Below are 27,740 nucleotides of genomic sequence, written 5' to 3'. Positions count from 1 at the left end.
TAGGATTGTGCCCTCAGTAGGGGTGTTGGCGAAATCTGCATCAGAGTCAAATGAATCCAGATTTTTATGAATGCAACCTGTGGATTCTGCAGCCGACCAGTTTTTCCCCTGTCAGGGGACCATTTTCCTATCAGGTTTCCCAGTCCCTCGGGCAAGCTGGCACAGGACTTCTTTTTGCAGGAAACCCCATGGCAAAAGCTTAATGGATACACACTTCAGAAATCATATAGCTGATGGTAAGTAGCTATAGGCTCCAAGAAATTCCAGAACAGTCAAAAGCTAGTCACTACTACCGTGATGAGATCCCCACCAATGTGGTTTCCCAGTTGCCACCTCCATGGTTCTGAACACAAGGGAAGGTCAATCCATACATGGGTTCCAAACTTGGACAAGGAAGGGGGCTGATTCCTGACATGATCCCTCAGGCAATCGAAGGACTAATTTTAGAAAGGCCTAACAAACCACCCAAAGAGAGCTAGTCAAACCTTGAATCATATGTTGGTAACTCCAGGCAACATTGTCAAGGCTTAAAAAAGATCACGGGGAAAGGTACACCCTCAAAAAACAAAGAGGCCACAGCTAGACCTAAGGTTAATAAGGTTCGCCCCTGCCTGAGCACTGGATCCCCTGTGTGTCACCTAGATGAACAGGTTTGACCCCTGGACGATCCAGGGATAAACCTTAGGTCTAGCTATGGCCAGAGTTCCATGCCACTGCTTTCACACGGGCAGTTCCTCACTGGATGAGTCCAAGCAGAGGAAAGAAAGCTCAACAGTCAGTGATCACACCCAGTTTACCAGTACACTGATCTGATGACAAATAATGGTCCGTTTAGGTCTGTATTTTCAACACTGATTGGCAGTGGCTCTCCAAGGTTCCAGACAGGAATCTTTCTGAGCCTCACCCTGGAGGTGATGGGGATTTAAACTGGAGTCTTTGGTATGCAAAACATGTACTCCACCAGTAAGCTACAAGATTTGAAAAACAAACCCTCCCTCCCACAAAATCCTGCCGGTGAGGTGGAGAAAAACCCTCCCTGATTTTTTCTGTCCCCTTCCCATTTTTCCACCCCCACCCCTAGGCCTTCAATTTTCTAATCTTCACCTTAACTACTTCAGAGTGGAGGTGAGGACTCACTTCCTCAAATGCTCTCTCATTAGAAACAAAATTCTGGAATGTAGAAAGCTTCCATGTTTACTCTGCTAACTATCTCAGAAGGATACCTCTCTGGCTTTACTCTGGTTTCACTCCCCCCCCCCCATCATGACTTTCAGAAAGACTTTCTTGGCTGCAGGTTATAGGCATTTGCAAGCAATCTGCAGCTCCTTTGGACCACACAGACAGGCACACAGCTGGGATCTGGCAAGCGGTCGCCTTTACGCTTGGAACAATCCTTGCGAACGTTCTCGTTAGCCCTGCCAAGGTTGCTGCCTGCCCTGCTGTGCCGGTGCTGGTTGTTCGCCTGGCTAGAGCTACCTTGAGGCAGCTTTTGTTGGCAGGGTCAGGTTTTCTACAGCTCCCCAAGAGGGAGTGGAACTGCTGCTCTTTTCATCTGGCTGTCAAATGTTTGCATCCTGCCATTGTCTTGAGTCTCCCCTCATCCTCTCTCAGTCAAGCATTGCGCAGTTCAAATTCCTGCCCCAGACTTTCTTTTAAAATCTATGCATCCCTTTTTGGGTTGTCTCGTTCTCTCCAAAACTAAAGCAGATTTAGGAAGAGTACATTTGATTTATTTAAAAGAAAAGACTCAAACAATTGGCATTTTTCTTTTTTTAAAAAAAGAACATTAATTAAATGTGCATACCATAAACAATAAAGTTGAAACCACACCACTGGCATCACTAATAACTAGGGAATTTGACAGCAGTAGCCGAGGAAAGTTCTTAAGAGACTTCTTGGGTGGCTGAAAGGAACATATAGAAGTAGTTTGCTGGAATTCCTTTTGCAGGGAGTTCCATCGTGTGGATGGCACAGTGGATAAAGGCCTGCTCAATTGTCCTGTTCTACCACCTTCCTGGTGGGAGAAGCCCTCAACTGCATGAGAGCACAGAGGAAGAGGAGGAGCCCATTACTGGCCATGCTACTAATTGGGTTTCAGGGGAGTCGGCAGAGGCCAATGAACACTACTGAGACCACCACCTGGGAAGATTCCCTACTTGAAGAAGCCGGTGGTTTGAGGGAACTGATGCAACCTGTGTAGTCTCACCCCCTTGCTCTGCATCTGCCAATGTCATCACCAGGAGCAAAGCTGACGGTGGTGTGTCCAAATGGAAGCCCAGAGCTGAATGTACCATGCTCATTCAGCAGCATGAGGTCAACTCTCTCTGATCCCTGTTTGTCAGGAGGATGCCTGACACCTCACATGCCCCAAGTCAGGACCATGATAGCAGGCCAGGAAGGAATGGGCAAGCATTTATGAAGCTAATCAGGGACATCTAAACAGTGCTGAAGCAATGTCTAACCCCACTATACCCCCTACAACCTCTTGTTGGACAGCTCTTCTGGACTGCCTGAACTTTGACTCTCTGGACAGCTCCTGGTAAGGCAGGATTTGAGCCACCCAGCCACCCCCGTGCCCCAACATATTTCAGTTACAGCGGAAGACAGAGCAAGGCATCTTCCAGTTGTTCAAAGACAATGTTATACAAATTCTGGATGGTGAAACCCATGTAACTTATACCCCAAAGCCTTATCTGTAGTGTATAGGAGTAAGAACTGGTACCTCCTGCACTTCTATATCTGTTTACTGTTCTGGATAGAAATCTTGTTTGGAAGGAGGCAAACCCAGAACAGTGTTTCAGTGGGAAAACTCCTCTGGGGATAACTAATTCTGATGCCTCTCTGCATTGGGAGTGATTGAATGCTCAACTGTGGGTCAATCCTTTGGGCTTACAGGAGCCTTTCATTATATGTCTTTTGCTTGGTGCATTATCAAGTCTGTTGTGGCATCCTGTCTAGGAGGACAGAAGAGATGCATCAGTTTTTGTGCAAACCTGTTGTATTATTTCTATATTTGGCACACTGGTCTCTATGGCACCTCACAAGCCACAGTGTCAGTCAGAACTGGGGGTTGCTCAGTCACAATAAAACCTTGTGGTCCATGTTCCAAAAATGAAAGTGGCTAACATGCAGGGTGGCTTTTATGCTAGCAGGTTTCTGTGTAATCTGAAATGCAACAACACCCACCTCTCACTTGATGGTTTAAACCTAGTCCCAAAATTATTCCTGAAATTAATATTCATTTAAGGAAATAGAAAGCGTTAGCACAGAAATCCCCAACCCAGTGCCTTCTAGGTGTATTGGAGTCCAACTCCCATTCTCCCCAGACAGCATGGCTAATGGCCCTTCAGATGTTTTGGCTCACAACTCCCATCAGCCTTACTCAGCATAGCTAATGGAGAGTGATGATAGGAGTTGTAGGCCAAAACATGCAGATGTAGCCAAAGATAGGACCATGACACTGCAATCTGCCTAGTAGACCACTCTCAACATATTGACACTTGCATTTTAGATATTAAAAAATACAATGTGCAAAATAGTGGCAGGCAAAAAAAAGTTGCATTGGCGTGAGCACCATTTGTACCTATTATTTTGTTTCTGGAGAAAGGAGGACGGGTGAAAGGGGCAGTCAAGAGAATGTGATTATCCCTTCCCCAAACCTACAAAATAGATCACAAAAGAACTCTATATAGAAGTCTGCCGGTTCGCTGCACAAGAACAATGTGTAATGATTGCTTTTCTGCTAGTATTGTTAGCATCAACATTCATTTATGCATGGTGCTTTGTCAATGGAATGCTCATCAAAAGCAACTGACAAGTAGAGCCGGTCCAAATGGTGTGTGGCTTGGTTAGCACACATCTCCTTCACCTCTCCCGGTGTACATCCAATCGGGAAATAACAATCTCTCGTAGAGTGGTCACCTAATTTCGACTTAAGCAAATTGCATGGGGCGTTTAGGAGCCCCCCCCCCCCCCGTTCTCTTCAGGCAAAGTATTTGCCATTTTAATTTAAATGTAAAATATTAAGATGAGTGAAATTTCCTACAAGCCTCTCTGCATCTTGACACTCCCACCGCATTTCTCCTGAAGTGCAATTTAAGATAAAGTTGGAAATTCCTGCTCAGGCAAACATGTATAGGAATTTCAAGGGTGGGGAGAATTCACGCACCTTAAATAATCATAATCATAAAGAAGTGGCTTCATTGGAAGTGTTTTAATGAAATATTTTTCAGCCTCTTTATGAATATGTTTTGAATATTAGATAGTGGGTATCAAAGTTCATATTACGTAGTGTGCTGGCTTAGCTTGTCCTACATATGTATTTATTTAGCTGGTCATTTGTATTCCCTCTTCAATTATAGTGAATGCCCCAGGTGGCTTGCAATATTATTATTTTAATGCAGACGTCTACATCACAAGAATAAAAGGGAAAACAGCCACAGATGAAACAGGATAATATTACAAAAAAACAGCCCACTTTGGATGGAATCCTACGGCCTCGTGGGAAGGATACTGGAGACATCTCCAACTAGGAGATCCTCCTTGGATGGTGGTGGACCTTTCTACTGCTGTGGCTGCCCAGTGATGCTGCTCTGCACACCTGAAGGGCACAAGGGGGTGTTCAATGGTGTGTTGGGGATGGATCAAAGGGGAGTTCAGATCCATCAAATCCAAGGCATTTCCCCTGGATGTGTGTGTGTGTGTGTGTGTGTGTGTGTGTGTGTGTGTATAGGAGTACACCAGCCTCAGAACTGGTCTTGCTTCCCCCCCTCCCATTGCTGTCAATGGGGAGGGGGAGAAGAAAAACTAACAGCAACAAAAAGGAAGGAAGGGGAAATGGAAGAACCCTACTCCCCCTGCCCTCCCCCCCCGGGTTCTGATCTTGCTCGGATTTGTCTGGCAGATTGTAGGAACTGGCAGTTCTTCTGCTACAGATTGTCACTTCCCTGCCCCCACGGGATTCCTCGGTTAAAAGCATATTGACTTTCTTATTCACAGATCTTGGCCAGAGGGCTCATTTTCACAAGCTTCGGCTTTGGACTTTAACAAGAAATGCTGCCAAAGAAGCTATTCTGCTTTGGAATGACTCCCACAGTTCTCCTCCTCATTCTCTTCTTATCTCCCATTTCTGAATGTGCAGGGACATAATCAATCTTGCTTCATCAAGATGTAATGTTCTGGGACGAGGGGCTCATTGGGGCAGTCAGATTGGATTGCTCAAGTTAAAAGGCACCTGGTGTCAGGGTTTTAGGATCATCGCTCATTGGGAGTAAATCCAGTGCTTTCTTTCTGTTATGCATGGGTGTTAAATGCTTGTGCAGGGATTGGTGCTGTTGGTGCTAAATGTCTTGTCTAGCTCAGCTCAAAGTTCCCAGGACTTCTAATCTGAAGCAGTTACACTTACTAGAAGGGTAAGGCAAGGCAATTTCAGTACCATGGACAGATCTATGCTGGCTGGTACTCAATCTGGAAGAGCTGTTGACTCAGCAACATGTAGAGGCCTCCCGATGCCTTATTAAGGGTGGCAGATTTGGACCTGCTGTTAACTCTACCCTCTCTGAGGTTCTGTTTACTTCTTAAAAGTCCCTTGCTCAGTCTTGCAGCCACTGTCTCCTAGGGTGTGGTGGTATTGAGGACTACATTTGAGGTCCAAGGAGTCCAAGGAGTCCAAGGAGTCTTGTAAAGCCAAGTCCTCTGGTCTTGAAGTTCCCAGAGTAGCAAAGGATATGCTACTGGATGCAGCCTCCTCTTTATCTGAGTCCTTCTTTGAGCCACAGGGGGATCAAGGCTGGAGAATATCACACTAAGCACTTTTACATTTGATACGTCCATTCATCTGCCATGGCCATGTAAAATATGCTGGCCATTTGTGTAGCCCCCACATTCACATGTGTAGCCCCTCACAATATCAGCCCAGCCTGCCACTAATCCTATACAGTCCCACAGGTAGTATTACTGATGCCTTAAAGCATCTGAAATGGGCCTATGTCAATTATTTATGTTTGTGTATTCTTTATATAAACACCATGAGTGACCTCATTATAGTCATTAGGGGAATTTATTTAGTTATTTCAGGAATTAACTGGGAGTTCACATGGGATGGCAATGAAATGGACAGCTGGAAGGAATAAGTGGAATTCTAGGAATGAATACAGTTTCACCCACAGCACACCCAGTTAAAACAGTGGCTTCAATCCTGCGGAACCGTGGGCTCTTTATCTGAAGGCTCAAACCATTGCTCAATATTGGGGGATTTAAATTATGCAAAAGCATTATGAGTGTTCCCATGTTTAAATGTATTTTGTCCAGAGGCAACCCAGGTGGATTCTGTGAGTTTCCAAGGTGGAAACAAAGAGCAGGAAAAGAGAACAGCGTAAAACATGTCTCCCTGGCAGTAAAACAACCACACTACACTGGAGCAGGGAGCGTCTTGATCCTGCCATCTATGTAGGATCGTCACAGCCTTTGTTTTTGTGTTAGTCTGATGTGAAGCCTTTAATTTTTTTTTTTACATAGAACCATTCACCCCTTTTGTTCTTTTTTCATACTTCAACAGTCCCCCCCACAATATTTAGGATTTGATTATTATTTTTTTTGTAAAATGTCTAAAATCATGAAAATATGAATATTTGATGTAACTTGTTCTGATGAAATGGTATAGAGGCAATGAGTTTTTGAAAGTTTCAATTGGCTGATATTTTGTTTCAAGATGGCAGATGCACTTTTTTTAATGGTCAACATTTGCTTGCTGCAGCGCTGAATCAGCATGCCAAGTTTGATTGAAATGGTATTGAAACAATAAATCTTTTTTAAAACATTGATTGGCCGCCATTTTGTTTCAAGATGCCAGACAATTATTTTCACTATGTCAAAAACCATCCCAGATAGAGGTAAAACAAATCCTGAAAGTTCCATAACGATTGGATGTATGGTTTTCGAGTCCATCAAGGACATGCAAACATTTCTTTTTATAAACATCAAATATGAGGTTATAGATTATGGTTGCCAGTTTCATATTCCTGATCTACATTTTAACCTGCAGCTCCAAGTGTTACACTGCATTAAGTGGGGTGGGGAAGGTCATGATTTCTACCTTCCTCAGGGACGGTTATCTTCCAAGCAGCATTGACTCCGTCACATAGATTTGGTTTAATTTGGTTGCCCTCACCCAGGTCCCAGTAGCACCCAGACATTGAGAAAACACCAAATATACAATCATCTTTCCCATAAAAAGAAAGTCGGGACATGTGTTTGTGCTTGAACAGCCACTGTCAGGCACCCTTTCGTTTTGAACGGAGTTGTCAATAACTCCAGATGTCGAAGTCCCAGCTCCCACTGGCTAGCTTTTAGCAGACAGTATTGGGCATGGGTCCAATTTGCAAGTAGTTATGTGTTTCAGTGTTTGAACAGTTCCTAGTAGACTGAAACCAAGTTCACTGTTTGCTTAAGTTCTTGGCCTTTGAGAACTCTATTAAAGCTGGCTGCAGATGAAGTATTCATGGAAAGCAAATTCCAAAGGCTGTGAAAACGGAGGAGGAACGTTCTTTTTTTCTTCTTTTTTTCCTTTTTAAAGAATCCAAAAAGGTTTCAGGAGACATTGCTCATGCTATTTGCTCAACTCTAATATCAGCATAGTGGCCTTGCCATTTTTCACTCTGGTATGATAATGAATGATTTAGGTGCTTGATAAAGATATATTGTCTTCCTCTAATGCATTTTGTGTGGCTGGACCTGTAAGTACATTGAAGGAGGATAACTTTATTGCTTCATTGCTTGAAGGAGAGAATGATTGTTTTCTCAGGTTTGTTCTGTTTAGGAAGATGAAAGGATATTTCCTACACGGCCTTCTAAAGTTATGCCCTGTATTCCTAATGACTGCCATTGTTTATGGGCAGTATCCAAATCAACATGAATGCCAGCATAAATTACTATGTGCAAGCATAAGGGACCTCTAGCACAATGCCAATAGCATCAGCTATTGACCATATTACACCAGTTTTAAAATCACTCCACTTGCTGCCAATTAGTTTCCGGGCAGCTCATCTGCCTAGGGTGCAAAATAGTCTGGCACCGGCCCTGTTTATACTGCCCAATAGCTGAAGCTCCCTGGGCAGTTTTGTACCATTCAAGGACAGGGAGTTAAACCACCTTTGTCTTTTGGATCAGGCCACTCATTTGGAGTTTCATGGGTGGGCCAGTACCTAGAAGACTTTCTGGTTCTAGCAGATGCCCTAACCCTGTTCAGGTGTTCTCCTGAATGTGTGAGGGCCTGGAGTGTGTAACTGGGATGGGGCCATGCATGCTGGCATCTCTCCCTACATTTTGGATATGCTGTCTCCACACACATCAGTTCAGACCACAAAGGTCTGAAAGGAAATTCTACTTGTATTTGCTTGAACACATGTAGAACTTTCAGCACAATTGGGAATCCTTATAAGGCAGGTGAAGACTCAGGGCCAGCATGCACGGCCCTGTCCTGGTACACATTTTAAGCCTGCACATGTTCAGGTGGCTACTCCACCTCTTATTTCAGCCAGAAAGAACGAGATTACTGACTCAGGACCATCTCTTATATGAGCTCTGACACCTGTGTTTGGCTTAACCTGCTCCTATCTGTTTCTGATAATGTTTTACTCTTTACATTATCCCTTACTTCAGGACCAGGGACAGTTCAGTCTTCTTTTCCGGGTTTCCAGGCCTTTCACAATTTGATGTTTCTAGCCATTGTCTGTAGAAGTTAATACAAATCGGAACTTCTGACATTGCTTTCTCCAGATAGTAGTTTTCTATTCTTCTAGGAAAATAGTCCCTCTAACTATAAATATAAATTAGATTTTTTTTGCATTGTGTTTGTAATCCTGGTTTTTATGGTTAGATAACTTATATCTCTATTAAAGAGTGGTTTATTTCTGCATATTAATTAAAAAGCCATTTTATATGCACATGGGTATAAAAGCAGTTGGTATACGATACCAAAAGTTCCTATATCCCCCTTGGTGTATGCCTTAGAAGCACAGTTCTTTTAAATGTTTCTTAGTCAAGCATTATTTATTACTTTAAACTTAAGACAAAGGGAGAGAGCTAAGCGTGATTATCACGTAGCTCTTCTTCAGTGCTAATTGAGTTATTTAACTCAATTGCTTGGTGGCATCTTTTAATAACTGAAAAACAAACTCCTGCCGATATTCTAATTTGTTTTTATTTTTTATTAGCTGAAACATATGGCTCTTTAAAATAAATATGGCTCTTTACTATACACATTCCAACATCATAATTAACTATGTGATGCACAAACACTCCCTTAGGCTTTCACAACATCTATTTTAAATGTAGCTGTGTGTGTGTGTGTGTGTCCATGACTTGCCTTTCTTTTCCAAAAGAAACTCAAGGTGGCTATCAAAAACATATACAATCCAAGTGGGTAAATCAGACAATGGAAGGGTATCTCCCTTCCTCCTATTTCAATGGAATTATTTATTGCTGGGTTCTCCAACACAGTGCCCATTGTCACACCTTCTTTGGCACTCACCAGCCACTCCCCCCCATTTTTAATTTTTAAAGAAGATTGTTTCATTTTTTTAAAAAAATATATAACTTGGAAGCTGTTTTGCTGCTGTGGAAAGCAAGAACCTCACACGGGTCCCAGAAGCATTCTTAAAAATAAAAATGGTTAGTGGCTACAGTTTAGTGCTTCAGTTTGAAGTGTCCAGCTGCCCAGAAAAAGAAAAAAAAAGGAAACTGGGGTGGTGGTAAGGAGCATCCTGGGGAGGAAGGGGAAACTAGAATGGATGGTGGGGAGTAAGGGGGATATTTTGCTCCCCCCCCCCGAGTGTGTGTGCTGTGCTAGCTGGTTTGTTTGTTTGTTTCCTGGCACGTGTCGCTCTCTTTGTGTTAAATATTTTTCCTGGTTTCTTGCATGGCGCAGAGTGGTAAGCAGCAGTTACTGCAGCTAAAACTTTCCCCACAGCCTGAGTTCGATCCCAGCGGAAGCTGGTTCTCAGGCAGCCGGCTCAGGTTGACTCAGCCTTCCATCCTCCCGAGGTCAGTAAAATGAGTACCCAGCTAGCTCGGGGAAAGGTAACCGTGACTGGGGAAGGCAATGGCAAACCACCCTGCTACAAAGTTGGCCACGAAAACGTCAGCGAAAGCAGGCGTCCCTCTAGGAGTCAGCAATGACTCAAACGCTTGCACGAGAGGTTCCTTTCCTTCCTTCATGTGTGTTCAGCTTGTGCGTGCTTGCCTGGGTTTCTTTTGCAGGTGCTAGTGGGTGGATGCTGTAGGTGTTTGCCTGAGTTTTGGGTTGTATGTTTGGCTGTGTGTGAGGGTTGGTGTCTTGCCTTGAATGTGTGTGTTTCCTTGACCATCAGCTATTTGTTTTATGTGAAATGGATATTTTGTTGTGCTTTGTGGGACGCCATTGCACTTGGCATTGTACATCTGCCTCGTACTTGGTTTATCGGTGAAGAAAGTTGTCTCTGAACTTTGCCTTCTCAGAAATGGGGGCTGGAGCAGAGAACACGCAAGAAAAGTTGTTTGGAAGCTCAGATGCCCACTTCTGCCTTGTTCTCAGGCATGCTATTTGTCTCTTAGCCTCACCAATTTCCCTTCTGGGTAATGGATGTTTTGTTATGGGTCACCATGGCAGCCATTATGTCATTGAGCAACCCCTTCATGCCAGTCACAATTGTGACACAATTCTCACAATTACAAATGTCCCTAAAGATCAGGTATCCCAATTTATTGGATCAGATCCTCATTCCATTTCCTGATTTGTAGTCAGAGACAAAACTATAGTTTTCTGGTTATGTAATATAGAACTGTGGAATAACAGACCTTGGACGTTTTGCATTAAGATGCACAAAAGGAAGGAGAAGGGCTGGGAAGGAGTAATCTGGCAGGGATAATACTAGTTCTTGATCTAATAAACCATTATTTATTGGACTGAGATTGTTACATCTAAACGGAACCTAGATATATTGATACATTGCTTTCCTCGTTATAACAAAATTAATGGGACAGACTAAATTTGTAACACTCAATGAGCTTGCCTATTTTACACGTATGTCAATTACTATTTGTTTACTTGCTAAGTACAATATGTCAACACACCAACAAACAGATCGCTTGATAATGGCCATATTGCTATTTATTGCATTGATAACAGATAAGGCTCGGCATATAAGGGCACACTCTAAGCCAAGCCTTCCAGGTGCAAATCTGATTGAATGCAAATATCTGTGAAGATCTGTGATTAGCCTGAACATTTGATTGCTAATATATTCCAACATCACCGTTTCCTACAAAAATGATGACGATACTAATCAGGTTTGAATTACTTGCCCTTAAAAAAAACAACTTCAAAAACCTATTACCATTATATGAATATATTAAGGATGTGCACCACAAATCACTTAAGCCAGAGGCTTTGTACTCAGGTTAATTTGTTTATGGATTGCACTCTGGTAGCCTGGTTCTGTGATTGCAAGCTAATCAGTATTCCGGACCTTGGCATCCTATGACTGAGATTATCTGAATGTTTGTTTTGTGAGCAATTTTTAAAGTATTTTTTGTGCTCCCAGGAGCCTTCCATTAGGCCCAGTATTGGGAAAAAGATGGGATACAAATAATAATAATAATAATAATAATAATAATAATAATAATAATAACCACCACCACCAATCTACCCACTCACATAAGACCCAGGCTGGCCAAGCCATTTTGTTGCCTGGGGCAAAGAACAAGATGGCGCCCCTTCCATTCCATGCACTACAGGGGTGTTGAACCTCTTTCAGCACAAGGGTTGAGTTCAATTTCAGAAAAGGTCTCAGAGGCTGCATTCCAATGGAGGGTGGAGCCAAGGGCAAAATAGGGCAAGGCCAAAGGTGTGGGCCCAGAAATACCCACACATTTTAGCTTAAAGCTCTTATGGCTAGTAACTAAGCCTTAGGAGAGGCATTACAACCTTTTAGAATGTGGGAGGTAGGATGCAGAAGAATGAGGAAACCATTGAAGAACTGGAGGGTTGAGGGAGATGGGGTGGGGCAATCTGGGGAGCCCCAAAGGGCCATATTGGGAGCCTGGGCAGGTCAGATGTGGCCTGCAGGCCCAAGGTTCAACACCCCTGATGTATTGGACATTATTTCAACACTAGTGATGGGATAGCATCCTTCATCCCTCCTGAAGGCAACAGACTAGCTTACACCCACAGTTCTCTCCTCCCAACTTCAGTTCCTTGCTCCCAGCATTTGCCACATCAGCTGCCTCACTCTGCCTAATAGTAAAGCTGTCAGGGTCTGTCCTAAAGCACCACCTGGCGGCCGCAGTGCACCTTGCTGGCCGCAGAGTAGTTGCAGGATCCAAGCTCATATCAGCAGGCACTCCCAGAGGGACTGATGCAGACCAGCTGGGAGCAGCCAGGAAAGGGCTATATAAGAACGGCATTTCCACTCCAGCCTTTGCCACAGCAACATGGTCTCCTGTAGCCTGTTCCTGTGAGTCCAGACGGTGCCTGGCCTTCTGCTTTGTCTGACCATGCCTTTTGTGTCTGACCCTGCTTGAACCCTGTTGCTCCTGGACTCTGACCCCTGCTTGCTCCTGGACCCTGACTTTTGCCTCTGGCCCTGCCTGGACTCTGTTGCTGGTTCCACTGCTGTCCATCCTGGCCCTGGTGTTCCTGCGCTGAGGCCTTGCCACCCACACCCCAGACTCTGACAAAGGCTGACTCTGATCTACACTATTGGTATTCCAAATCCACAGCTAGGCAATACATTTATTGGGACCAACCAAAGTGGCATTAAAAAGTGTGCAAGCTTTAGAGTTTTCCACTTGCTTGTTGCATTTTGGTTGGTCTGAATAATGGAATTGCCTACATGTGTATGTTGGTTTCCCCCCACCATAGCACAGCTATATTTGTTTATTTATACCTTGCATTTAAAAAAATTTCTCTCTCAAAACCACTTACCTGCCCTTCCCAAAAGCACAATAAGGTTCCACCTTAAAAATAAATAAAGGAAGCCAGTCTGCCACATTCTATGCCAGATGAAGTCCAAAAAGATGTCAAGGGTAGCTCCCCAATAGAGTGCACGGTGCCAAATTTTTCAATCTATTTGTTTTCAATCGTTAGTTGCAGGGTGGGGCAAAAAGAAACGGCACCCAAAAATTGTGGGAAGGAGTGAAAATTTCAGAGGAATCTGTCCTGAACAAATGGACTTACTTTAGACAAAGTTAGGCTGCTGGGTTAAATCCAGATTTAGTCACCTAGACCTATTGAAAACAATGGGATTTGCCCTATTGATTTCAATGCATACTACAGAGTATGGCTACATCTGGATCCAATGCATCGATCTAGCCTAGTACCATCTAATCTTACCAAAAGTGGCTCTTCAGAGCCTTCAGCAAGGAACTTTCCTAGCCGTACTGAGACACTGGGCCCCAGGTGTTTCAGCACCTCAGGCAAGGACACACACCACAACCACCTACCCACATTCCATGTGGCTCACGTATGACTCTTTTGTTGGGCTGTTCTTTTCCTGACCCTAAAGCCAGAAAACATCACAGAGCATTTTTAAAGATAACTAGTGGCTATCTGCTTATATGGTATGTGAAAACGTCTAAACTGTCTCATCACGTCATATCATAACACTTAAACCTGTTGTTCTCCTTAGTTAATTGCATTTACTGCATGGGTGTCCTAGGGAATCCAGATAGACTACAATGTATTGTGGTGGCTCTCCCATCTGTCAATCTTTGCACTGGCTGCTCTGCTGGAATGACTGAAAAATAAATGCCTTGAATTCATCAAGAGGTTTCTTGCACTACTACATCCTCTTCTATTATAGATTTGATAGAACAGCATCCCTAGAGATCTGTAAAAGGAATAAAGTTTCCAAGCTGATGAATTGCACAAGGCAGAGGTACATCAAAAATACAGCACTCTGGTGTATGTATGTTGAGGGGTGGGTGGGAGAATGATATAGAATACCAGTGGGGAAAATGAAGGAATGTTTTTATGGGCTATTTGAGTTGCTTATTGTTTCCGTATTGAATGATGAAAGGGATTATGGAGATGAAAGAGAGCATCAGAAAGCTTGAGAAATGCAACAGCAGGGCAGGAAAAAAAATAAATCAAGGTGTGCAAGGTTGGGCAACAGCCTTTCTCCAAATTTGAGCTTTGCAATATGCCCAGGTAGTAATTTTTGAGGCTACTGTCTCAACTGGCACGGGTCCACTGATGGTCTGCTTGACTTACACAAGCGAAGGGCCAGCTCCCCACCCCAACACACCTTCCTGATTTTTCTTTTACCAAGTACTATTGCGAAGTACTATTTTTGCAGTGGTTCATGTATTGTAAAAAATAAACCTACTTTACACTATTTATTATTTATTTATTGCATTTATATCCTGGCTTCTTCCTCCAAAGAACCCAAGGCGGCATACATAATCCTCCTCTTCTCCAAGTTATCCACACAACAACCACCCTGTGAGGTAGGTTGGGCTGAGAGTGTGTGACTGGCCCAAAGTCATCCAGTAGGTTTCCAAGGCCCTGGAAACAAAGCCCTATGAAGAGAGACTGAAAGAACTGGGCATGTTTAGCCTGGAGAAGAGAATATTGAGGGGAGACATGATAGCATTCTTCAAATACTTAAAAGGTTGTCACACAGAGGAGGGCCAGGATCTCTTCTCGATCCTCCCAGAGTGCAGGACATGGAATAATGGGCTCAAGTTAAAGGAAGCCAGATTCCAGCTGTACATCAGAAAAAACTTCCTGACTGTTAGAGCAGTATGACAATGGAATCAGTTACCTAGGGAGGTTGTGGGCTCTCCCACACTAGAGGCCTTCAAGAGGCAGCTGGACAACCCTCTGTCGGGGATGCTTTAGGGTGGATTCCTGCGTTGAGCACGGGGTTGGACTCGATGGCCTTGTAGGCCCCTTCCAACTCTGCTATTCTATGATTCTATGATTCTAAGGCCAAGTGGGGACTAGAAACCAGATCTCCCGACTCCTAGTCCAACACTTTAGCCACTGCACCACACTGGCTCTTTATTTTAGACAGTTCCTGAATGTCAGAGCTCCTGTGAGGGCTTAATTTGTGCCAGGGTGTGTGATGGTGGTAACCCTCCTCCCCTTGAAGAGGGGCAGGGTGGGTTGGGGGCGGGGAGATGAGACCCATATAATGTAATGGAGATCAGTATTCATTGGTTGGATTCAAACTTGTAGCGCAATGTTTATTAATTAAATTTTTATCCCACCTTTCCACTCCAGATAGAGCCCAAAGTGGCTAACCACAAAGGACATAATACAAAATTATAATTCAAATATTAAAAAAAGAAAATCAATGAAAACAAATCAATGAAAAACTCACTCACTCACCAATTAAAAGCCACTTCAGCAAACCAGTCAGCTTAAAAGCCAAAAACCTGTCGGAATAAAAACGACTCTGCCAGCCAGTGGAAGGACAACAAAAATGGAACGACCCAGACATCCTTTTGCAGGGCATTTCAGTGCCTGGGCTTGCTGAGAGAAGGTCCTCTCACAAATTCCTGCCAAATGTACATCTGATAGTGGCAGGAAAAGGGCTCTGTGAAGGATCTTAAAAGCCAGGCAAGCTCACATGGGAGCATGTGGTCTTCCAAATATTCTGGTCCCAGGTTGTCTCTGGCTCCGTATGTCAACACCAGCACTTTGAATTGTGCCTGGAATTGGACTAGTAACCAGTGAAGCTGTTGTGTTCTGGGTCAACTGAAGTTTCTGAACTCCTTTCAAAGGCAGCTGCATGTAGAGTGTGTTACAACAGTCCAAATGGGATGTAACTAAGCCAGGATGTAACTGACATCTCCAAGAAGGGATACAGTTAACGCACCAGACTTAGCTGTGCAAAAGCATTCCTGGTTATTGCTGAAACCTGCATCTACATTTAGAGCTGAATCTGGGAGTACACCTGAACTTCAAACCTGAATTTTCAAGGAAAGTGTAACCCCATCCAAGAAAAGGTTGAATTCTAATTGCCGATCCGCCTTTCACATGCTCAAGAGCACCTCTGCGTTGTCTGGATTAAACTTCGATTTGTTCATCTCATCCAGTTAGGGATGTTGGAGGAATCCATCCAGGGGGTGGAGTTCACTGAGCTTATATCAGCTTCGCTCCCTGGACTTTGGCTCGTTTCCTCATAAACTGGCCCAACTCAAGGGGAAGGTTGTGGATTTTCCTGATTTTTTTAATTATTTGTGTAAATAGAAACGTGCACAAATTGCAGCCATAATTTGTGGAAGTTACGGCTGGAATTTTCACACATTTCTATTCATGCAAATAGAAAAACAACCCCCCAAAGTTCCCAGATTTTTGGAATAACTTGTGGCTTGGTTCACAAATGCAAGCAAAGTTGGGAGCACCATGGAAATCTGGTGAGCCCCAAAATGACAGGATTCCTGGTGACAGACATTCCTAAATCCAGTCTGTTACTGACATCAGATACTAATTTAGAACTTGCTTCCATGGATTTTGATAGAAAGGATAGAGTTGGGTTTCATCAACATAGTGGTGGCACTAAGCCCCAAAGTTCTGGACAACTTCTCCCAGCAATTATACGTATATGTTAAATAGCAAGGGGGAACAAGATGGCCATGACATCAAACAGGAGATTCCCAGCATCACTTTGTGAAATGAACCACTGTACAATGGTGCCTTCAAGTCCCATGTCAGCCAGAAGGATGCCATGGTTGATGGTATCAAATGCCACACAGAGGCACAACAGAATCAAGAGGGACACACTCCCCCTGCCCATTTCCTGGCATAGATCATCAACCAAGGTGTCCAAAGCAGTCTCTGTCTCATAAGTAGGCTTGAAGCAATGGTGATGTGAAAAGTTGGAGGGTAGAAAGACAGCCAAGAGAGAACTGAGAAAAGCTGATGATGTCCAGCCTTTTCTTTAATTATTAAGGACAGCTGGTAGATGTCTAAGGAGCCCAAGGGCGCTGTAAACCCAGGGATTCTAGCCTGAATCTCTCCCTTTCACTGTCTGATGTTTGCTTGCCAAAACTACCCCAATTGGGGATGTTATGGCCATGTGAGTGTTGAATGAAACACCCTGAATGTTAGAACATCCCTTTCCAGCTTAGTTGATAGCTTCATGTCATACATCTGGCCTCAACATCGGCCCAATTTCATGGTATGTAAAAACAGAATGGATGGGTGCTGGAGAGTGGTCTGAGTGTAGTCACATGATGCAGTTACTAAAGCTAAGCAGGTCTCAGTCTGGTTAGGGTTTGGAAGGAAATCCACACCATTGGGAGTCCCATGCAATAAGCTACCGTATTTCTTCAATTGTAAGACGCCATCGATTCTAAGGCGCGCACTAATTTCAGTACCACCAACAGAAAAAAAAGCTTTGATTCTAAGAAAAAATAAATTTCTTAGAATGTCTGTTATGAGTAGAATTTCTTAGAAATTTCTTAGAAAGAGCTGGGTTTTGGTGCCACTGGGCTGGGAGGGGCTTAGGGGTAAGCAAAAAAACAGGCGCTTACCCTCCCAGCTCCTCTTCGCTCGCATGGCTCGCGGCTGCTGCAGGAGCTTCCTCTTTTGGAGGCCTACCTGTACGAGGAGGAGAGAGACGACTGGAGCTGCCGCGTGAGAGCAGCATCGGTGGAGCAGCACTTCTTTGGCCTCTGGCCACAGGTTTTTCGGGCCACTTTGGCCCAGCATCTGCAGGCGTGAGGAGTATTAGCAGTTTGTCCTGCCCTCCAGCAAACCAAGGGGCGGGGACTACTTCCAGGCTCCACTTGGGACGTGCGCTTCCTGGCCACCTGAGCCGGGTGGGTACAACCCAGCTGGGCGTCTTCCCAGGGCAGTGGCTGGGGGGGGCACCCGGTGCTTTGGGGGTGTGAGCCTCCTGACTCTTGGAGCCGCGTGTCTGACGAGGGCCACCAGCACTGCGCGGGGCGTGCTGTAGGCCCCAATCAGGCTGCAAAGCGATCTCAAAAAAATCCCAATCACTTGCAAAGCGATCTCAAAAACCCCTGCTTGCTCAGCTTTCAAAAAGCAATAAAGCCAGAGAGAGAAAGTTGGAATGGATGTTTCAGACACTTTTTTAATAGGGTAGAGTCTTTGCATCTACCATATTGCTTCAATTCTAAGACGCCATCGCTTCTAAGATGCACTCCATTTTTAGAGATGTTTATTTTGGGGAAAAAGTGCGTCTTAGAATCGAAGAAATATGGTACTCAATAAAGGTACGAGGCAAAAATGGTTTTCTTGCAGGATGTGAATGTCTGAATTCCCCCGTAATTTTTCCATTCTGAACAGGGCCACGCAGTCTGTAATAAACAGGATTCAGGCTACCAATATACATGCTGCAGGAAACTGTATACACATGGATGACTTACAATGACCATTGTATTAGAGGAGCAAGTATTTAATCAATACTATATAACAATTTATTTATTTAATTAAAATATTTATAGGATTCCTTTTAGTGTCAAGTCCTCCCAGGGCAGCTTCCAACATATAAATCCACAATATAAAATCTATACAAATTTAAGACCATAAAACATAATAAAAACACAATTGAATTTTAAAAAAGCACACAAGAACAATAGTAATCACAAACATCAACTTAATACACTATGAATGCAGGCTGGAGTAGTAAATGGGAGAGCAAGAAATATTTGTACACTATGAGGAACGTTTTAGAAAATTCTTATCAAAACCAAACTGAAACAAAATTCTCATCTTGTCCCAAATAGGCATGATTCCTAGGGGAAGGAAATAACAACATAGCACTCACGGCCTGCTCTGGTTCTCTTAAGGCAAGGCAGGAGTCACATCAGGACCTTGGACAGCACACTGAAGGAAGTGCTGGCTAGAGTATTCACCAAAAAGGAACTGTTGTCTCAGCAAAGGGCTATTAGGAAGGCTGAGGACTTAGGAAGGCTGGAAGAACCTGGTCTTTCTAAGGCTCCATTCCTGCTGGGCTGTAGTTCCTCAAGGCCCAGTGTCTGTTTTTGCGGTCTCATGCTCCTGCATGACTGAGGGAGAAGAGAAGATGTAGGGGAGTTGTTCTCAGAGTCAGATGATGGGAAACCTATATCCTCAGGATGGGGAGGTATAGAAGTGGGTGCCCATGGCACCTACTGAATTAGAGTGACTGCTACACTTCTGAACCCAGTCCACATCTATCTGCTCTGGCCAAATGGAACAGGTATAGCTATTCCCAGCATGGAGTGGACCATGTTGTACCTGCTTGCTGTATAACTATTAATGGAAAAAATGCATTAGAAAAAGAGGTGGCAACTCTAACAAATATGGCTGAATACATATGCATTCAAAGCCAGATGTTTAAGAGTGAAGCACTAAAAGCCCTCTGCCTAGACGGACAAACCTGTTTTCCTTCCAACTTCTTTAAAAAATCTCAAGTTCTTCCCATCCCATTTATGAAGAAATTTGTTAAGTTCTGATGCCCCTTCCCCAACAAGGTTCTCAACCATCCTTAGCATTTTCAGGGAAGATTCAGCACTCAATTTCTCTACCCCTGTTGATTCTACCTCTCAAACCCCTCTATGAAGCTGTTTTTTTGTTCCACTGGTGCTGCCTCACTTTCATTTTGGGAGCCCAGCTAGGAGGTGGGGAAAAAAGGCATTTACAGTGGGAAATAGATGGACAAGGGAAAAGTCGAGGTCTCTCTCCCACCCAATGATTTCCCTTTGCAAATGCTCTTCCCCTTCTTATGAGGCTAATTAATACAGAATTCCTCCCATAATGTCTAGCTTGGCACTGAGACCTTTTAGATCTGATGCCAGTAGGAGAAGATGATTGTTGGCTGGATGGATCCATAGTCTGATTCAAGGCAGGACTCATCCATATCACAGATTATCTGGGTGGATGAAGACAAAGCGGGCAAGAAGGTGTGTTTGCATACTGTGTTCTCCGCTACCAAGCTGCATGCCAAGTTGTGCCTGCTCTACCAATTAAATTGAAAGCCTGTCTCTCTAGCATCAAACTAACCCAGCTGATGGGTATGCAAAGCCATCAGTAAAAGTTGCAAATTACAGCGTCAAACATGTGTTATTTTTCTTATCTGATGAACATTAAACATGTTTGGGCACGTGACAGATATTTTTTCTCTCCCAGATTGAACCCCCACAGGCTTCTTGCTTTTCTGTGCCTAATGAACATCGTCTACAAGGAACTGATTGGCTTAGTCTGTTTTCAGATGCAAATAGATTCTCTTCTCCTTTACTTAGGATGTCAGCTTGGAGCCTTATTATCTTTAGATTGGTTTGCATGAGAAATCTTGGGAGGGGAAGTTCGACCGGCTTGCTAATTTCCAAATGCCTTCAGACTCTTTCTGTAAGCTACCCATTTCTTTGCCAGCTCTACCTGTTTTGGCCCCTTCAGAATCAGAAGATGGCAACCACAGTGGTAGCCTGTCTATTAAAAAAAGAAAGAAAAGGGAGCAGAAAGACCTGCCAACTGGACGAGTGATGTGGGGTTAACAACACAGGATACTTGAGAAGGAGAAGCATCCTTGGTGGATATCATTCTACACAGGCAACAATGACTCCTTTTTCCTCTGACTGGCTGGCTGCAAGGTAAAAGGAGCCAAAGAGTGATCATGCTTCATCAGAGTGACAGCATGGTCGGGATAAAAGTAATGTAATGAAACCTAATGCAAGTCCCAATGTAGAAACTCTTTGACCTCCATCACACGTATTTTTTTCCTACTTTCCCTCCACTTTTTTTTTTTTTAACCTCCGATGCATAAGCGTGTCAAGGTTATGGTTCCTTTCACCTGAATACACTGCTCTTTCGATTGTTTGCTCTTCCAATCCACCCCTTCTCTTTCATTATTTGCTCCTTCCTCCTTTCACAAGACATATACAAGCAGGTCCTGTCAGCTTAGTACTTCAACCAGATCGCCTTTCTGCCCAGCAAAAATGGAACGACCCTTTAGCCTGGCTCTTTAGGGGCATCGAGGGAGTACAGTCCTGTCTCTGCAGAGATTCGGGCATTGCATGATTTTTAAAAATGCTTTGAGGCCTGCTGGGAGAGATCACTTTTCCCTGCCAGGACCTGATGCAAGCCAACAGCAAGGCTCCCCTCACAGCACACGCCCCCAACAAAGGAAAATGTGAGAGTACAGCACTACACGGAGGCTTAAGGGTGCATTAAACATGCTTAGGGAAATAATCCAGACTTTAGGCATTCTAGGAAAGGCTGGGGAGAGGCGGGGTGTCAGCGGGACAGGCATGGCATCATATGAGTAATGTGCTGCAAATCTGCACACCAGGCATGGCGGGAGTGCGCTAAATCACTCATGTGATGGAGCTTTTCATCTGATCAGGTTGCCTGTAAGCCAATATCATCTGGAGAATGGCAGGAACTGCATCAGACTCCCTGGTTCTGCCTGGCTTTTTCTCTACGGTTTTTTCCAGGGGGAGGCAGTATTTTGAAATTAAACATTTGCAATCTGATCATCTTCTATACACTCTGTCGTTGTATTGTTTCAATGTAAGAAATGCCTTTGACTGAGGATAGGGTTGTGCAACCTTTTGTTTGACACAACTTGACTTTTTCAGGCAAGCCATGGCCCTGTGAATGGTTCAGCATAGGTAGGACTCACATATATATTATATCTACAAACAGCTGGGCAAGGCTCCCATGAAGCAATCCAAGAATATCTTTTAATTTTTCATAGATTGGAGTGTAACCCTGAACGTTGCCTTTGAGAATTCTCAGGGTTTAGCACGCTCCATAGCTGCCGTTCTCCATATTATTTTAAAATTAGCATTTACCAAGGCAACAGGAAGGCCATTTGACAAGACGCCGACTACTCTGGCATACTGTATACCTCATCAGAAGTATTTGTGCCTGTCACCTAAAGCCATGACTCACCTAGCAACAAGCTTGTTATGCAGCTTCCACAAACCCCGGGAAAGCTGTAGGGTGTGTGTGTGGGGAACCCACTCATTTTGGAAGAGGGCCATTCTCACCATTTGCAGAGAATTAACTTTAACACACACACACACACACACACACACACACACACACACACACACACGAATTAATTCCTAATTCAAAAGCATGGCAATGGTAACTTTTTTAAAAAGTTGCTTGGCAACCAACTGGAGGCTTGTGGGACAGAAAGTGGAATTCAAACACATTACAATCTCATTGGTTTCCTTTTTAGGTGGGGCAGCACAGCACAGTCCAGGCTAATTAGGATGGTGCATGTAAAATGGGATATTGTATTGCCAATTGGATAATCATGTGGAATGGATATGTTACCTCTGGGTAGCCATTCAGATGAGCAGATGACAGCAGTTGTGAAGACTGACTGGCTGGTTGGCTGAGAGACAGCTTCCCACGCAAACACACACACATACACACACAGTCAGTGAATGTCTGTCCTTATTTTCAACTCCCCTGCTGTTCTGCTTCTGAGATCTTCCAAAGCAAACACTGCTTATCATCTTGAGTTTTGGGGTGGACTGGGAAATAGGAGGAAAATGCCAAGCATATTTATGAAAGCGCCAGTGTTGAGTTGGCCCTTGAATTAAGCTGAATAAATTGCGGCCCACCGAACCAAATGCAACTTTCCAGTCATGCACTGCTGCACTGCAGCCTATCTGGTACTCAGTAAATACCCTGATTTTACTGTCTGCTTGGGATGCAAAGACAGGAAACTGTCAAAAATCTGCCAGAACACAACAGGGATAGAAGAGCATTCCATTGCTCATCCTGAAAGGGGTTGAGCCGTTCCAGTGAACAGCTTGCAAATGTTTATGGTCTATGAGTATTTGCTTCAAACTCAGAAGAGGCCGAGTAAAGGGGGCTGAATCCAGAAAATGAAGGCCTTGGCAAACCTTACTGAGTCATAAACAGACCTTCCCCTGGTAGAAGTATAAAATAGCAGAGCGAATCAGGCCGGGCTTCTAAGAGACAGAAACTGCTACTGCTACTGCTACAGAACATATTGAATACCAGTCAATCATTCTGTCTGGAATCACCATTTTGAAATGGAGTCCATACTAGGGTGAACATATGAAAAGGAGGACAGGGCTCCTGTATCTTTAACAATTGTATTGAAAAGGGAATTTAAGCAGGTGTCATTTGTATATATGGGGAACCTGGTGAAATTTCCTCTTCATCACAATAGTTAAATCTGCAGTTGCCCTGCCCTCTTTTAAAATGGTCACTCTAGTATAGCTCCTGCAGCTTTAACTGGTGTGATGGAGAGGGAATTTCACCAGGTTCTCCATATATACAAATGACACCTGCTGAAATTCCCTTTTCTATGCAACTGTTAAAGATACAGGAGCCCTGTCCTCCTTTTCATATGGTCACCCTAGTCCATACTGCAGACTTCATCAACTGGCCCAATTTTTGAACTTTTCTATTTCTTTCCCACCTCTTGCCTTTTATATCACCTAGTCAAGTTCTTGAGAACTTGAAAGTGTGTACATAGTTGGCGACATTTCATTTGGTCCTAAGAAAGGTATTGCCAAAATGTGGACTTTGGGGTCAACCCTAACCTCAGCCCTGGATTTTAGATCCCCCTCCCATTTCTTACTTTTAGGCCATTTGGGTCAGCAAAAAAATGGGCCTGATACAGTTTTTCCTAAGCACTGCTAGCAAAAAGAATTGCCACAGAACACCTAGTGATAATAATGCGGTTCATTGCTTACCCGATGCTGCGTTTTCTCCCTAAAGTCCCTCTTGCTGTACAGAACAAGAGCAATGTTTAATTTGCCTGACACGTCTCCTCAATTGGGGCCAGGCACAAGCAAGCGAACAGCTACCACACTACATCCCTCCATTTGGAGTTCATAATTTTCTAGCCTTGAGACTTCACTTCACTTTGTGAATAAGTGACTTTGCTCCCTTTAGAAACTGCTGGCTAATTAATCATGGTTGCAGAGTGCTGTTGCAGGCAGCTTGTTATAACATTTGATTAATAACAAGTGCTGATTTGGGAATTGTGGTACAGTGAGCAAGATCACATCTGGCAAGGCATGACAGTTACTTACTCCTTCACAATATAAGCATTGTGTGTGTGTGTGGCCCTGGAGTGTTTTGTGTTGGGCTGCTCAAATTCAGAATGAAGTTGCTACTCCATCATGTTATGAGCAGGGCTGGTCCCATCATTAGGCAGAGTGAGGTAGCTGCCTCAGGCGGTAGATGCCGGGGGGGGAGGAAGTAATGGTGAGCGGTTGAAGGCAGAGGTATGTGTGGAGACAGGAGAGAAAATAGTTCACTTTGCATCCTAATTTCGCAATTCGAACCAATTTAAGAACTGGAATTCAGTTATCGTTTGGAATTTGCATTTTGTAAATTAATTCTCCCGTCAAAAAATGCATGCAGAAATACATGTATTAAGGAAACACGCGGTTGAAAATTATTGGCGAAAATAACATAAGAATGCACTATATTAGGAAAATTGCTTGCGTGTTAATGACAGTGAGAGTAATTGTGGCAATGTAAATGGCCAAGCAAACCTCTTTTGTAAGAAGTAATGGGGAAAAAAATACCAAAAAAGGTGAGGTGTTTTTCAGCATCACAAAATTAAAAGACATGACAGTTCAGATTTAGGATACAACCTTTAACTGCCAAAGACATTTGAAGTTTTTTATTTTGGTTTTGGTTGAGTGGATTGCATCCAAAAGGCACCATATCTAATTTTTAAAGATGTACTATTTTTTGGCAAGTGAAATGGGCAAATGTAAATATCCAAGACTCAACCTATTTTCCTGTAAACGTCCCACAGGCAAAGGCTTTTTGATGTAGGTTTTTTTTTTTTTTAATACAGTCTCTCCCCCCACTGTCAATTTGCATTTTGAAGGGATACAGTTCTTGGAGAGCATATACAAGTTTTCTCTGAATGGGTACATCGGCACTTAGAACAAATTCAGACATTACAAATGATGGCTGCCAGACATCTGCATAAACTCTTTACAGTTGGCTGGCAGTGTTCATTTTTAAATGTCCAAGAAGCATATAGGAATGTTTAACCTGGAGTTGAATCTACAGCCTGAATGGCTTTCCTGCACCAGATTATATTTGGGCAACAAATGGCAGAATCAGTTAAAGGCTACTGGAGCCTGGCACTGCTCACCTTTTATGACTGAAGCCACTCTGAGTACAAATAGTCTAGGATCAGCCTTCCCCAACCTGGTGCCCACCAAATGTTTTGGACTTCAACTCCCATCAGCCCCAGCCAGCATGGCCAATGGCCTCAAACATTCTCAAAGATTTCTCTGCTCTTTTTTCAGCTGATTCTCTACTGATCCTCCAGTACTGTTTAAGGCATGCTGTTTAAAGCAAAAACCTCCATATCCCTACATGTAGAAAATTAGCATTTTAGGGGAAATGCTTCCATTTGACATTTCCCTGGCATGCTTTTTTTCTAACTGGTGCAGAGTTTTTCTGACAGAGAAGCATTCACCTGCAGCTTGAAATGGGATAGTGCAGGAAAGATCTTGTTCTAATGAAATAATGAACTACAGCTGAGCTAATGCTTCTCATTCTGAGGGGTGATGGCGGAACGGAAACCCAAATCTCCTTGCAAATTTGAGAGGGAGTGAGTTCCTTATAAGGGCCTTGCTAGACCTACCTGAAAATCCGGCAGGGAGTCGGGGCGATGGCACGCTACAGCTAGCGTGCACCATCGCCCTTTTCCACACGTAAGACGCGACGGGGCAAGGGGAAGCCCAGTCACGTCCACCATTTGTTTTACCAGTTAAAGGGCCATGTGCGCAGGAGCACACCGACGGAGCAGGTAAGATTTTCTTTTAAAAAATTAAGCCCCCCCTGGCTCTCCCTGCCCCTGATTCCCCCCAATGCCTGATGCCCCCCCACCCGCTCACCCGTCCTCCCCCATGCCCGATGCCTTGTCCCCCGTCCTTCTTTCCCCCATGCCCCATCCACCATGCCCGTGCCCATCCTTCTTCCCCCACTCTCTCCTGCCGGCTCGGCCTTTCCCCTGGCCCCTATCTCCCCCCTGTGATTCCCCCCCCAGCCCGATGGGCACAGCGCTCCTATGAGTGCTGTGCCCAGTCCATGGCTTCTTCCGGCTACTTGCGAGTAAGTGAGCAGCCGGAAAAAGCCACGGACCCTGCTAGACCTTCCTGAGGCCTGAGGCTCGGGCTGCAGAAAAACCGGGCCATAAGCGAATCTGCTTATGCCGGGTTAAGGGAGGCTTTAGCCCAGCCTGACCCTGGAATCCCCTGTGCGTCATCTGGATGCACAGGAGGGAGACCGGGCCTCACACCGAGCTAACGCCTGGTCTGCAATGGCCTAAATTTCATTCAGCCTTCCCCACCCCTACCCCCAGCTGTATGAAGTGATAGAAGAGTATAATTTTAATCCCAGAGCTAGGCCTCTGTGATCCATCATAGAGAGGTAGAATGGCAGCCTCTCCATTTTATATGTTATAGACCTATGTGAGCTGTTGAAAACATTAGGAAAACCATCACTTCTGTATGAAAACCACCCCTCCCTTCTCCCCCTTACCTGCTTCCGTCCCAGCTCGCTGCCAGCTTCACCAGAGCCCGTGGCTCAACCAGGAACTGTAGGCCCCGCTTGCGCCCTACACTTCCGGGTTGAGCCGCGGGCTCTAGTGAAGTCGGTGACGGGCCATGACACACGCAGGTAAGACCCCCCTCCCCCTTGCCCCCTTACCTGGCTCTGCTGCCATCACTGCACAGGCGGCAGCAGGGCCAGGTAACCACCCCCTCCTTCCTCTCCCTTACCTGCGTCCGTCCGCAGCCCCGCGGCTGCTTCAACTGAGCCTGAGGACTCAAACAGGAAGACCAGGCGGCCTGGTCTTCCTGTTTGAGTCCTCAGGCTCAATTGAAGCAGCTGCTGGGCCGCTGATGGATGCAGGTAAGACCCCCTCCCCCTTGTCCCCTTACCTGGCTCTGCCGCTGTCGCCACATGGGCGGTGGCAGCAGCGGCAGGGCCAAGTAACCCCCCCTTACCTTTTTTGTGGAGCTCCGGATCGAGGCGAAGGATCCGCCTTCACCTTGATCTGCTCCACGACGCTCCGCTGATCCCCCGATCCTCTTCGCCTCCACCTTAAGGGGAGGCGAAGCACCCCGATCCACTTGTGCTTCTCCGGTCCGAGGAGAAGTGGAGCACAGCCCTAAAGTACATGAACCAGGATGACCCCGGGATGATCCCGGGATAAACCTTAGGTCTAGCTAAAGCCTATATCTAGTTTTCTGACTTCAGTTCTGTTGATTTCTTGCTATGAAAGAACAGACACATTCACATTCTAATCAGAAGTGTGGGGGGTCAAAAGGGGAGGAATAAACACCGTGGAAAGTCAGTTTACCAAATGGCTACATTCACACAGAGGCCAGGCAGGAGGGCTTGTTGTCCACATTCATTCCCTGTTTCTTTATATCCAGGCCAAACTTTAACTTAACTAAAATGACTTGAACTGAATCACAGCAGTAGCAATAAAATAAAGCATCATTACATGAGAAAAATATTGGCAACTGATGTTCAGCAGATCTCATAGTGTGGATCCCCAGTAATTGACTCCATCTGTAACTGTTTTTCAACTAATAAGCTTTTGGAAATTTCACCCCAGGGCTAAAAGATGTGGTAAGCCACAGAAAGAATGGAGTCATTGAAGATCTCAGTACCGCGTCTGGAAGATCAGCTACATACAAGGGAAGGGGGTCACAGCTCAGTGGTACTCAGTGCTTTGCATGAGGATTAGCCATAGTTCCATTCCTGGAAT

The 27,740-nt window shown here is 44.5% G+C and overlaps 1 protein-coding gene across 1 annotated transcript in view; it reads right to left on the bottom strand.

Moving 5' to 3' along the window:
- RASGEF1A (RasGEF domain family member 1A) overlaps positions 1–27,740 on the bottom strand; it is a 297,650-nt gene that overhangs the window by 170,943 nt on the left and 98,967 nt on the right. The window lies entirely within an intron of this gene.

The sequence above is a fragment of the Elgaria multicarinata genome, chromosome 8 (genome assembly GCF_023053635.1).
Source record: "Elgaria multicarinata webbii isolate HBS135686 ecotype San Diego chromosome 8, rElgMul1.1.pri, whole genome shotgun sequence".
In the NCBI taxonomy this organism is placed as follows: domain Eukaryota; kingdom Metazoa; phylum Chordata; class Lepidosauria; order Squamata; family Anguidae; genus Elgaria; species Elgaria multicarinata.
This window is presented reverse-complemented; position numbering and strand designations above follow the sequence as displayed.